General features: G+C 42.0%; 1 protein-coding gene across 1 annotated transcript in view; it reads right to left on the bottom strand.

Annotated features, from left to right (window-relative positions):
- Nucleotides 1–13075, bottom strand: part of LOC126278518 (uncharacterized) — an 867389-nt gene extending 854314 nt beyond the window's left edge. Inside the window, exon 1 of the mRNA XM_049978683.1 lies at nucleotides 12193–13075. The gene's annotated coding sequence lies outside the window, so the exon portion shown is untranslated. The remainder of the gene's footprint in view (nucleotides 1–12192) is intronic.
- Between the last annotated feature and the right edge of the window lie 211 nt (nucleotides 13076–13286).

The following is a 13286-nucleotide window of genomic DNA, read 5'->3' as shown; positions in this document are numbered from 1 at the left end:
CATCACACACATCCATGACGGAGGCAGAAGTCGAACTTGCGACTGTAGCAGCAGCGCGGTTCCGGACTGAAGAGCCTAGAACCGCTCGGCCATAGCGCCCGGCGATACGAGAAGTAGGTGAGCTGCAATTTCCATCCCGGCTCTCGGTCACAGCTGATAACAGCTGGAGTACAAGAGTCCGACACCGGTAGTGTTCTACATAAAAGACCTTACAACTGCAGCGGTATTTTCAACCTCTGCAAATTTCCTCTGTGTTTACCGGATGTAATACCGCGATACAGCAATCTGTAGCGAATAGTAAAAAACGTAGCAACTGTAGACAAGCAGATCGTTGCAGGAACACTGGGAATAACTTGACGTGAAATACGCAACAGCCGCAATTGAAGTTTTCATGAATATTTTTGGACCAAAATCTCAGGATAATCACAGTTTCTAGACTCTGGAGGAGTGTAGTTTTCGCAAGTTTAGTAACAACGGAGAAGTGTTCAGCTTAATATCTCTTCACCATTAGCATTTTAGAACAGTTGTTTTGTCTGTTGAAACGTTCGTTCATTCCTTGTGATCCCCTGCGTATATAGTGTTAACAGCTTTTTCTTTTAACAATTTGCAAATCTTCCTCCTATAACGTTGTAGATATATATGTACAGGATGCAAAAAAAAAAAAAAACAAGGAAAAGTTTTGGCATTCGTGCGAGAGTGCAAACTAGTCAGCTTTCAAGTAGGAGCCCCTATTTGAAAATGCCTAGTTCTGGCGCTCTGGTGCGTCCTAAGTAATTATGGAAGTCATTGGTCAACAGTATAAAGTAGTTTTGCATTCTATTCAGCACACTAACTGTTTCGCAGACGCAATCCATACGTCCACTTAAAAGATACATCTAGTGAGTGATACCAATAGTAATACAAAGGACCATTTAGGCCAACGTTATAACAACTCGACAACACACGGCGCTGAAGCTGTGCATTTCCGGATTCTTTCTTAGAAATGACTGGTACCATCTCACACAGGATGCTAAGTAATTTCGGTATTTTATCAGAAATGGTTCAAATGGCTCTGAGCACTATGGGACGTAACTGCTGTGGTCATCAGTCCCGTAGAAATTAGAATTACGTAAACCTAACTAACCTAAGGACATCACACACATCCATGCCCGAGGCAGGATTCGAACCTGCTACCGCAGTGGTCGTGCGGTTCCAGACTGCAGCGCCTAGAACCGCTTGGCCACTCCGGCCGGAGGTAATTTATCGCTACACTACGTATAAATAAATTCTTAAGCAACAACGACTAACTAGGAGACGCAGTAGTTTTATCACCGGACTCGTAGAGTTGTAGAATTATGCTCAAACCTGAGTCAGGGGTCCAGATTTTGTTATAACTCAGTGAACAGTGCAGTAGTGAATCCAGAAAGGCCACGGCCAATTGCCGAGCATCTCATCTGCTGCCTTTGTGTTATCAACAAGACGTTAAACTTCCAGATTTTGACATTGTGGAAAAGGTCTCATACTATTAAGGAATGTACATAGAATTCACAGCTCATTTCTTTTTTATTCAGCCCTTTCTCTTATTGGCTTCTCACTGAAAAATACTACTTCATATACAGTGCCGTGATGGATTAATGCTTATGTTGGTTACACAGTGCGTTACAAGCTGATTACAGCAATTAATCCCAATGTATACCGTAAACATAGGCTGGAGACTTGTTTAAAGCCGTAAATCTATATGTGTATAATAAACGTCAGCTCGATTGCTCTGTGCCTCCATAATACACTCCCGCAGTGCCATGGGGATTATGTGCTGTATTAACCCTGCATCCCACGTCCATGACGAAGGTTTCTGTGTTAAAATTCAGGGGTTGGCTCTGATGATATGTGATTCAAAAGAGGGCATCGCAGCAATTGGATTTTATGGGAAGTGGGTTAAGCAACTGGGAAGTGAATGTCAAAGAGGTTGAGGCTGGCAAGAGTGTTTCTGAGTGTTCTACGATGTTCCAGATGAAATAGTCAATGCTAGAGAATATTGCTGAATTCTCTATAATATTCTAAAATTTTTAGAATGTCAAAAAACCTTCTAGAATGGTCCATTACCCATTCGTCGTGGGGATACATTACAGTTCAGAAACGTAAATTAGAAGAGGTAAAAGAAACTATCTATACAAAAGTGAAAAGTGTTTAGAGGTGGCAAAAAGCAGCATGTTTTATGTTTCCAAAACGTCGCAGGTGCATCTTTTCCTCGCCGGTGGTCCAAGAAGGTATTGTTGCTAGCGATAATAACAGAGACCGTGTTCAAACAGCCGTGTGATGAATATTGTTTTCGAGATGCTGCTGAGATTGTAGTCCGCTTTCATTAGTGTACAAATGCCATCTGGGTGCTAATGCTTTAACACGCTCAAAACATGTTTCACGGAAAATGGTAGCGGCTTCAGGCAGACGGACAACCAGCCCATCTGTTCCGTCTGACGGTTTCTCCTACACCAAGCGCTTCATTCCCCCCACAAAAAGAAATTCAGATGTCAGCAAAGACTCCAAAAAAAAAAAAGGATTCTACATACGGCTAATGAATACCATCTCTGAGGATCAGTAACGTCGAAACCTTCACGGACTCCTAGCAGGGAAATGGTCCTCCTGTGATATTTCTTTCGCGCAAAGAAAATATTTCTCTTTATCTCCTATAAACACTTTAAAATTCTGTAAACGTAATATTTTTACGGGCTATGCAGATGACAGTGAGACGCAAGCTTCGCTACCCTCTGGGAAATGGTTTAAAGCTGATCATAAATTTTAGTGATAGCGAATTACTTAATGTCGTGAACAATGAATTAAGTGGAATATTAGAATATTAACATTTAACAGGATACCCAGTAGTAAACAGAGAAGAGAGAACGGAAAGAAGAGGGAAGAAATTAAACACGAGGAGCGAGAAGCACGTTTAGCTTCACAACGAAAAGGGAATGAATACTTGAGCTATCTGTCTAAGTGAAGCGAAGAACACTCCGGCCACACACATCCATACACACCCACGCCCACACACATCCACACACGCACACACACACACATACACACACACACACACACACACACACACTCATACACACACTATAGTGTGTGTGTGTGTGTGTGTGTGTGTGTGTGTGTGCGGATTTCAGAGAAAATTCGAGATTTAGACCCTTCAATGTTAACGTATGTTGTCGAATATTCTTAAATGTTCTCCAATCTTCTACAATACTCAGGGGTCTTCTACATTAGCCCGCATCTCGTGGTCGTGCGGTAGCGTTCTCGCTTCCCGCGCCCGGGTTCCCGGGTTCGATTCCCGGCGGGGTCAGGGATTCTCTCTGTCTCGTGATGGCTGGGTGTTGTGTGTTGTCCTTAGGTTAGTTAGGTTTAAGTAGTTCTAAATTCTGGGGGACTGATGACCGTAGATGTTAAGTCCTATAGTGCTCAGAGGCATTTGAACCATTTTTCTTCTAGATTACGGAGGACTGTTCTTTACAGTCTTAGAATGTTTCTCAATATTTCAGAACGATCTGAAAAGGTACACAATTTTCTTATATTTTCTCGAGTATTAGTTAATGTTTTGAAATGTATTCGATTGTTTCGGAATGTTCTCTTCGAATGTTCTTGATTGATCTGTGATGTCCTCCCGGCGTGGCCGAGCGGTTCTACGCACTTCAGTCTAGAACCAAGCGATCGCTACGGTCGCCGGTTTGAATCCTGCCTCAGCCATGGATGTGTGTAATGTCCTTAGGTTAGTTAGGTTTAATTAGTTCTCAGTTCTAGGGGAATGATGACCTCAGATGTTAAGTCCCATAGAGCTCAGAGCCAATTGAATTTTTGATCTGTAATGTTCTTAGAAAACAAGTGTAAATGAAGAGCAAGCGAAACGAATCTTTTTCCGCTTGTAATACAGTAAACAGATTTAGTTGTTCAAAAATGTTTCAAATGGCTCTGAGCACTATGGGACTTAACATCTATGGTCATCAGTCCCCTAGAACTTCTTAAACCTAGCTAACCTAAGGACATCACACAACACCCAGTCATCACGATGCAGAGAAAATCCCTGACCCCGCCGGAGATTTCGCTGTGTTGTCATAATTTCATAGCATTTCGGCGTTTGTGGTTTACATTTCTGTTTAAAGAATCGTTGATTTCGAATTTCAATATATATCAACGTAAATAAAAGTACATTTTTGAGAATTTTTGAAAGTTTCGAATACAATGCATGAACTATTTCATACGAAATAAGGGTTTGTAATTTAGTAACTATAGCACATGTTTTAATTTCCCCTCACGACAGGAGTGTACATTATCTGTATTTATCATAAAATAACACTAGTTTCGGATTCGTTTTGCGATTATAAAATCAAATTAGTAATCTTTATAACAGCTGTCAACTTTTGCCTTTGCAGGTATCTCGTTTTGCTTACTAACTAATTCAGTTCTTAAAGGTAATTAGTAATATTTATACATCATCAGATCAGAATCGACAGTTTTACTTTGTGCTATTTATTTACCGATCTGTGAAACATTGCACCAGCCACAATGCAGACCTAGTATGAATGCTCTTAGCTAAATAATAAGCTAAATAATAAGCATCTGGAGATCGTTCTGACGGCTGTTGCTTGGTTGTAAACTGCTGCAAGTTGGCATGTTGGGAGATATAAAAGCTATATCAAGTACGGGATCTATCCCTTTTCGTCTACTTGACTGTTTCAGAGAAAGGTGCCGTATACGGGGCAAACAGGTGGCAGGGAGAAATCAGGGTATTATACCGGTACCTGTAACTTGTAAGTTCTGGATGCTTTCACTGAAACCGAAGCTAAGCCAGCCACACTTTATGTATTGGGAAACCTGTTGTATCATCCGCCAGGAGATGGGAAACGCGGAAAGGTAGGGATGTATTAATCGTCACCAATAAAAACATACAGCGAATAATGGTACGAGTAGGGAAAGAGCATCAGGAGGTGGGTATGCCTGGGGGCCCCATTTAGACACCTTGAAGAGGCTATTCCGGCAGCATTTGAGGTAATGGGGTACAATCAACTGCAGAAAGAAGGGCACGTTGGAACTAACGAACCTGTCGTCTGGGCTCCGAGGTAATACTTGGATCACTCTAGCCACTGGCAGACAGGATTGAGAAGAGTAACGTTGGACGTTGGGTTTCAGCAACGCTCACAGATTCCAGCCTAGTTCGCAGAACTGACTGTTAGCCCTCTGGTTGTGCGTCGCGAGGAGGGATTGAACCAGAGACTTTGAAGATTATGCGACAAGCTAGGCTACGACTTCCTTGACGACCATGGGCTTGAGAACTGTAAGGTCTCCCCAAATGGGTCAAGTATGCAGTATACATCATATGCTGATACCCATATTGGTGGCTAAGTGTGGGGTACAGACGAGGGCTTTTCTGATTGGGCGACTGTGTATCCAGTGCGGATAGCTGCAGGGGACCCGGAAATGCCAATATAAAGACTAATTGAATGCTTTTCACCGCGGAGAGAAGTAAAACACTAGTGATTAACTGCCGAATCACAAATTAGGAAGTGGCAGACTGTGATACGCTCCTAAAAAACTGTAAAGCCCACAGTATAGTAGGTTCAGTAAGGTGGTTAAACTTGAAACAGGTATCTGTGAGACATCTGGTGAAATTTAATCGTATATCGAAAGGATAGGCTAATGCTAAACTGAGTGGGTGTATTTATCACAGTAGACAAAAAACTAAAATCAACCGAGATTCAAACTGAAACTACACGGGAAACTGCACTCAAATCTGTCTGGGCAAGATTCGGTATCAACTTATAATCGGCTCCTTCTAACGGCTACCAGACTCACTTCCAGATGCAACCGAAAACTTGCGAGGAAACCTAAGTTCAGTAGTATGTAAGGTCCCCAATAATACTGTCATCAGAGGAGGGAACTTTAATCACCCTACAGTCAATTGGGAAAATTAAAATATTGTGAATGGGGGGTGTGAGAAGACGACCTACAAAAAGCAATTAAATGCGTTCTTGGCGAACTGCCAAGAGCAGTTAGCTCGTAACCCAACATCTGGTGGAAATATAGTGGATCTAACATGTGGATGCGGCCCCTTTGAAGACGCCCACATAGTAGTATCAGTGAACATGAGGCATTGTAACAACAATTATTACCAAATCATTTTCAGTAAACTAGATAAGAGGCATTAGTGTCGTAGCAGAGTAAGTAGCTTGAAGCATCGTTTTGGATAACAGTGGATCAGGTTCAGAAGAATAATTGACCACGCACTTCACATTTTGTATGAGCCTGGTACAATGGTTCATGGACGTTCCATGGTATACGGTCACTACAAAGAAATTTCTAAATAAACTAGATACTCCTGCGTAGTAGAGACAAAACAAAGCATAGGTGAAGAGATAGGGAGACGATGAATGAAACGTGTTTGACAAAAGAGCAATACTTAAAGCCTTCATCTGCTATTGTAGCAGAATATTCTCGAGGAAGCTCTCACAAAACCCCAAGAAAACTGGTCATACGTAAAGGCTGTTAGTGGTACCAAAGTTACTGTCCAGACACTCATGCACGCGGCAGGGTCTCAAACTGAGGTGAGCCAAGCAAATGCAGAAACGCTGAACTCAATTCTCAATGTTCCTTTAGAAATGAAGATCCAAGGGTGATTCTCACACAAGTCACATAACATCCTGAAAGCCATGGATGAAGGCAGTCAAGAAGCACCAGTATTTCGCGATTTACGAACATCATTTGACTCGGTAAAAAATTCACACTAATTATCAAAAGTAGGACAGTTTTGAGTATCAAGGGAAATATGTGACTACATTGAGGATTTTTTTTTTTGGTAGGGAGAGTGCAAAATGTTATCTTGTATGGAGAGTCAGCCAAAATTAACGTGAAGGTAACTATGTGTGAAGTGTTCAATGAACTAGGAGTAAAATTCTGTCTTCTATCTGGAAGAACACCCTGGGAAGTTTTGGCGTTATGTTCAGTTAGTAAAGTGCTCAATGTCATCTGTCCAGACATTCTGTGTCCGCAACGGCTTCTAAACGGAGGAAGGCAGGGAGAAGGCCGAAATATGAAACGCCTGTTTCCAAAACTATTTCTCTGAGGAAAATCGTACTGCAGTTCCTTCGTTGAATTGTGTCAGGAACGTCAAAATAGCACTTTCCAAAATAACAGACCACGGGAGGGAAAAAAAGTTTGTAAAAACCAACTCGCTCTGTTCGTTAGCGAGGCAAGGAAGGTAATGTACATCGGAATCCAGGTTGATTCCGTGTTTCTTAACTTCCATAAGGCTTCTTTTTACAATTCCACACTTTTCACTAATGAAAGAAATACGACGTACGGAATTCAGAGCAGCTTTCTGATCGGACTGAAGAGTTCCTAGCGAGTACAAAACAGTTTGTTATTCTTAACGAAGAGAAGAATCTTTAGGAGGTGTTTCTACCCATGAAGAAGGCAGCTTAGAAACCTTTTGTTCGGTGAGTGTACAAAGAAGTGCAGCACGTTCCGTCGTAGGTTCGTTTATCAAGTGAGATATGCTCATGCAACTCTAGTCGTAGGTAATACAAGAGAGGCGCCGTGCATCACGATGTGACTTACTTGTAAAACTTCGAGAGGATTCGTTTCTAGAATAGCCAACTAGTATGTTTCTTCCCCTTGCATATATCTCGCGAAACACCATAAACGTGGAAGTAGAGAGATCTGTGCTCACACGGAGGTTTACCAATAATCGTTTTTCCCGTGGACCATATGCGGAGGGGAATGGAGGTAACAGTGTTGCATAAAGCGCCCTTTGCTGCACATCATAAGCTGGCTTGTGCGCAAAGACGCAGATCCAGATGCAGATACTTTCAAGAGTTCTCTCTCAAAAGACTGCAAAGTAATCAAAACTAAATGCAGGAAACATTCTGGTCGACCACAATTCAAACTTTTTATTCCCGTTACTTCATGAAATGGCCATTTCATAGTGACGTGAGTTGATTAAATGCTGTGATAACTATACTATTGGATCTAACGTATCCGGACACCCCCAAAAACATACCCTTTTCATATTAGGTGAATTGTGCTGCCACCTACTGCCAGGTACTCTATATCAGCGACCTCAGAGGTCATTAGACATCGTGAGAGAGCAGCATGAGGTTCTGCGCGCAACTCAGGACTTCGAACGTTGTCAGGTGATTGGGTGTCACTTGTGTCAGACGTCTGTACGTGAGATTTCCGCCTTCCTGTTTCCACTGTTTCCTATGTTATAGTGAAGTGGAAATGTGAAAGGACACGTACAACACAAAAGCGTACAGGTCGACCTCGTCTGTTGACTGTCATACGGTTGAAGAGGGTCGTACTGTGTAATAGGCAGACATCTATCCAGACCATCACACAGGAATTGTAAACTGCATCACGATCCACTGCAAGTACTATGACAGTTAGGTGAGAGGTAAGGAAACTTGCATTTCATGGTCGATCGGCTGCTCATAAGCCACAAATCACGGCGGTAAATGCCAAACGACGCCTCGCTTGGTGTAAGAAGTGTAAACATTGGAGTATTGAACAGTGGAAATACGTTGTGTGGAGTAACGAATCACGGTACACAATGTGGCTTTCCGATGGCAGGGTGTGGATATGGCGAATGCCCGCTGAAAGTCATCTGCCAGTGTGTGTAGTGCCCACAGTAAAATTCGAAGGCGGTGGTGTTACGGTGTGGTCGTGTTTCTCTTGGAGGGGACTTGCAAACCCTTGTTGTTTTGCGTGGTACTGTCACAACACAGGCCTACATTGATGTTTTAATCCCCTTCTTGCTTTCCACCGTTGAAGAACAATTCGTGGAATGGCGATTGCATCTTTCAACACGATCGAGTACCTGTTCATAATGCACGGCCTGTGGCGGAGTGGTTACACGGCGATATAATCCCTGTAATGGACTGGCCTGCACAGAGTCCTGACGTGAATCCTTTAGAACACCCTTGGGATGTTTTGGAACGCCGACATCGTGCCAGGCCTCACCGACCGTCATCGATGCCTCTCCTCAGTGCAGCACTTCGTGAAATATGGGCAACCATTACGCAAGAAACCTTCCAGCACCTGACTGAACGTATGCTTACGAGAGTGGAAGCTGTCATTAAGGCTAAGGGTGGGCCAACACCCTACTGAATTCCAGCATTTCCGATGGAGGGGGCCACGAACTTGTAAGTCATTTTCAGCCAGGTCTCAAAATACGTTTGATCATACATTGCATGTACCAGCTAATGGTCATTATCTTGGTGTCTCACATTCTTCGCAGCATATTAAAGAGACCGGGCTCTGTTTACTCCCTCAGCCTGCTAGCGGCAGCAAACCTGTTGTCCATTTCACTCCACTCTTCGCGAGAAAATGAGAACACAGCGTGCAAACATAATGGACGTACAAAATTGCAATTTGAAGATTGACCTCTCCTCTTCAACGCAGTGCATTTAATATCCCGTTGTCTCTGACTATTTATTACAACCATAGAAATTCAATCTTCATGAAACTCTGAGAAGTTTTTGTAGATTGAAATTTGTGACGAGAGAATTGTTTTCGAAAGTATTTTTTTTTACCTGTTACCAATATTTATTCTCGGTATCTATTTACATAAATTTATCATTACTGTATACATTTATTTAGTATTTCATAACCGTTCCACTTAGCGTAAACGCCTTCACATCCTCATTGATTGTTCTGTACCAGGTACCACTCATCAGAATATACTGAGCCGGAAGGTAACAGCCCCGATACCAAAAATTTTTTTAGTTATCTACCGAATCATTCAGTTCAAATTATATTTGAGGAATTATATTTTAAAAATTAAAAAAATGAGAAGACGGTGGCAGAGAACAAAGAGAAACAGCGCGTTTCACAGTTTTCATTTTTATCTAGGACTGTAGAACTTTCTGAAGTAACTTTTGGAAACATTGATCAGCGGCGCCTAATATGCCACAGGAGTCGTATTCTGGAGTAGTAGAGTACGATTCTACGTGCGGCAACCAGATTACACACTCTTCGTTGTTATCCCGAAGAAGTTCGGGTGCATTCTTTGCTTGGTTCAGACATAAACCCTACCACTAATTTCCTCTTTTGCCCTTAGCAAAACGATACCTACAGGACGTTAATTTTAGAATATCTAACATCTTATGGAAGTTTTCTATCAACACGAATTACATATGGCACATTAAAGGTAGGAGAACATCATGGTTGTAGTGTTTCAAAAAAGTTGTTATTAGGAGGAAATATACATACAGTACCAAGTGAGCAATGTAAAAACAATACACCTAGACGAAACAAGTGCATTCTACCCACATCGTAATAGTAAAAATAATTTTACATACAATGTGTCCATATTTCCAATACACACTTTGAGAGCATTTTGTGATGAGCCAGTGAGAATCGTTTGAGTGTGAGCTAAGGTCCGTAAACGCTCGCAAGCCCCATGCTCCATCTGGTAGTTAAAAGAGTAGTAATGGTTTAATTGTAATTGGTAGTCATTACGGTGGCCACCAACTACAGTGGAAATAATTCCTAATGCTATCCACTCTTGTGGTAGTCGAAAATAGTGCGGAAAATTAGTGGCAGAAGAGACAACGTTGGATGCAAATTAATAATGTTCGTTTTGACTTTTTTAGTCATTGGTTACTGCGATTCCAATAGTCGGTTACAAAAGAAGTTACTACTACGTACAATGAATTACTATCGCTCAGAAGACGCAGGAAAATGACATACATAATTTTACCTATTCACTCTTGTGGCTCAGAAACGGTTATACGATACCCGCATCCATTTCAGTGAGTGTACTAGGAATGTAAATTCGTCGCCTATAAACAACAGTGTATTCCGTCATCTTGAACTATCAAATGGTAGTGTTAGCTAAGCATTCGTAACCGTATGATAAAACAACTTTGAAAATATCAAACATTGGGAGACAACATCTGCATGTGGTTTATTTTAATAGATTTTAGGAAGGTAAAGGGATCCATGGATTTCAGACTTGCAATGAAACGATACGTCAAGGAATGACTAACAGAAGACGTTTATGGTGAAGGTGTGGAACACGATTGTCTAAACACTGAATTTTCAGCATTTGATGTGAGGAGCCTGTAGTAGTCCAGTGACGAGAAGAAGAAAATAAGTGACACTTTTCATTGTCTTTTTCTTAGACTTTATTGGAGGATTTGAGGAGAATACAAAAATTTGTGTAACATACGGTAATTTTTACTGTTGATACAGCACTGTAAGCATGGCAAAAATCTCCCAAGAGACAAATAGTAGTTATGAATGCAGCACATTATATTTGAAGACAGTGGATTTTGTAAATGGTGCAAATGGTGAGTGGCGCTCAGGAAAAGGTTATTCCATCTTCCATGCCCAGCGGTACGTTGAACTGTGCTGGTGACAGATGTTACTATGTGCGATTACACTAGGGCTCATTCAAAAACTTTTGAATCATTTATTTATTTTATGAATTGACACACAGTATTTCTATTTACAAAATGTATCAACGTCTGATTGATTCCGGCCGAATGAGCTCAATTTCAGAAATGTCGAACGAGTGGAAGACATTCAGTAGTCAGTCCGAACTGAAAACTTTAGTGTGAATCACACAGAACTCGATCTGCAATTCCATACTAATCTCTTAAACACACAAGTAATTAAATATTACAAGGATGTGGTAGTCTGAGATAAGTAGTGAAAGTTGTTAAGCTCTATATGTTATACAAGTACAGTACTATTTCATGAAAATGCATTGCTCAGAACTGGTTTTCGACTTAGTACAACAGTTATCTCCAACAAATATATGTCACTGACTGTCGTAATTACAAGCATTTTGAGTAACTTAGAAAGTCAAAATTAATTAGCAACACTAATTGCTAAACATAACTCAAGGTGATTATGGCAAGACATTGGTTGACAGATACTTTAATAATTGAGGAACATGTGAATAAAATTGAACAGAAATACTGACGAAATATAGAATGTCTTCATGCGTACGAGAAAAGAAAAGGAAGCAAAACAGAACAGCTACCTTCTGAACAGTTCTATAAGAATTTCTTTGCGCAAGTGATTCGGTTGCCTACCTTCACGTTCCTACATTCAAAGAACGAAATCCTGTTTAGTGAATTTAGTGAGATACAGCATGCAGTGTTTAAGACTAATGCTGTGCAGAATTTCTACGTAGTGCGAACGCTTCTGATTATTTGTTACCTTGGTACTTCGTTCCGTGCAGATGCAGTGTCGAAGATCCTGTTTTCCGCTGTTTCGCACTTTACGGCATGACCTTGTCTCTTCCAGAGCGCATGTACGGAAACGTTCAGAGGTCAGCAGCCGTTCCTACGGACTGGAACATTTTAGGTCGCGAAGTTTCTTCTCTCACTTAATAGTGCAAACGGCAAATATACACGAACAGGATGCGTCTGCTACGATTAATTTCCCATGTATTTCGTCATTTCCCGCGCTCCACTCGTAGCTCAAGTTTCTAGAATATTTAATATGTTGCTCCATCTCTATCGTAAGATATATGACTACTGTAATGGAACTAATGATGTTTTTGTAATTCTTAGTGACTGTATCGGCGATTCTTGCTGTGTAGTTTCTGAACTAATTGTTTCGACGCTCATATAATGCTATAGCTTTTTATGTTAAATATTTGTCGAAAGGTGAAAGAATATTCTCGTTGCGAGACAAATTTTTGACGGTGCGGACATGGCAGCGGCCATCAATTATTGGATGTACGTTTATCAGACGTCAACAGTGCAAAATACGTAGAGACGCTTTGCTCTGGATAGCATGGGGAAAAAATTGAAGTATTTCAATGGAAACTGTTAAACGCGAAACACGCCACGTCGGAAGTATGACTGGCGGGCCTGATGTTTGTTATTTATGTACTTGGGTGGCTAATAACACTGTCTCCGGACTCGAGTACTTATTGGGTAGATTTGGTGTGCAGAGCTAGTTTAGCAGCGCAGGCAGCAGGCTGTGGCCCGTGCGCAGCTGCCGCCTGCTTCCTCGTGGCGACCCCCGCGCCGTGTGTTCAACGCCGGCGGTCGCGGGCCTCGCACAGTGGATGCGGAGCGGACGCGGCGCCTGCTGTTCGCGTCGGCGGAGCACTGGCGCTTGGCGGGTTGCCGGCGGCAGGCGCCCGCCGCACCACGTGGTCCGCGCATGCGGACTGCCGGCGATCCAGCGCTGCCTGTAAACACACTGCTCGCGCCCTGGACGCCTCCCTGCCACAGCCAGGACTCGTCCCACTGTCACGAGACATTGTAAACTGAACTCGAATAAAACTGCAAACAGCTGTT

Source organism: Schistocerca gregaria, chromosome 6 (genome assembly GCF_023897955.1).
Source record: "Schistocerca gregaria isolate iqSchGreg1 chromosome 6, iqSchGreg1.2, whole genome shotgun sequence".
In the NCBI taxonomy this organism is placed as follows: Eukaryota; Metazoa; Arthropoda; class Insecta; order Orthoptera; family Acrididae; genus Schistocerca; species Schistocerca gregaria.
This window is presented reverse-complemented; position numbering and strand designations above follow the sequence as displayed.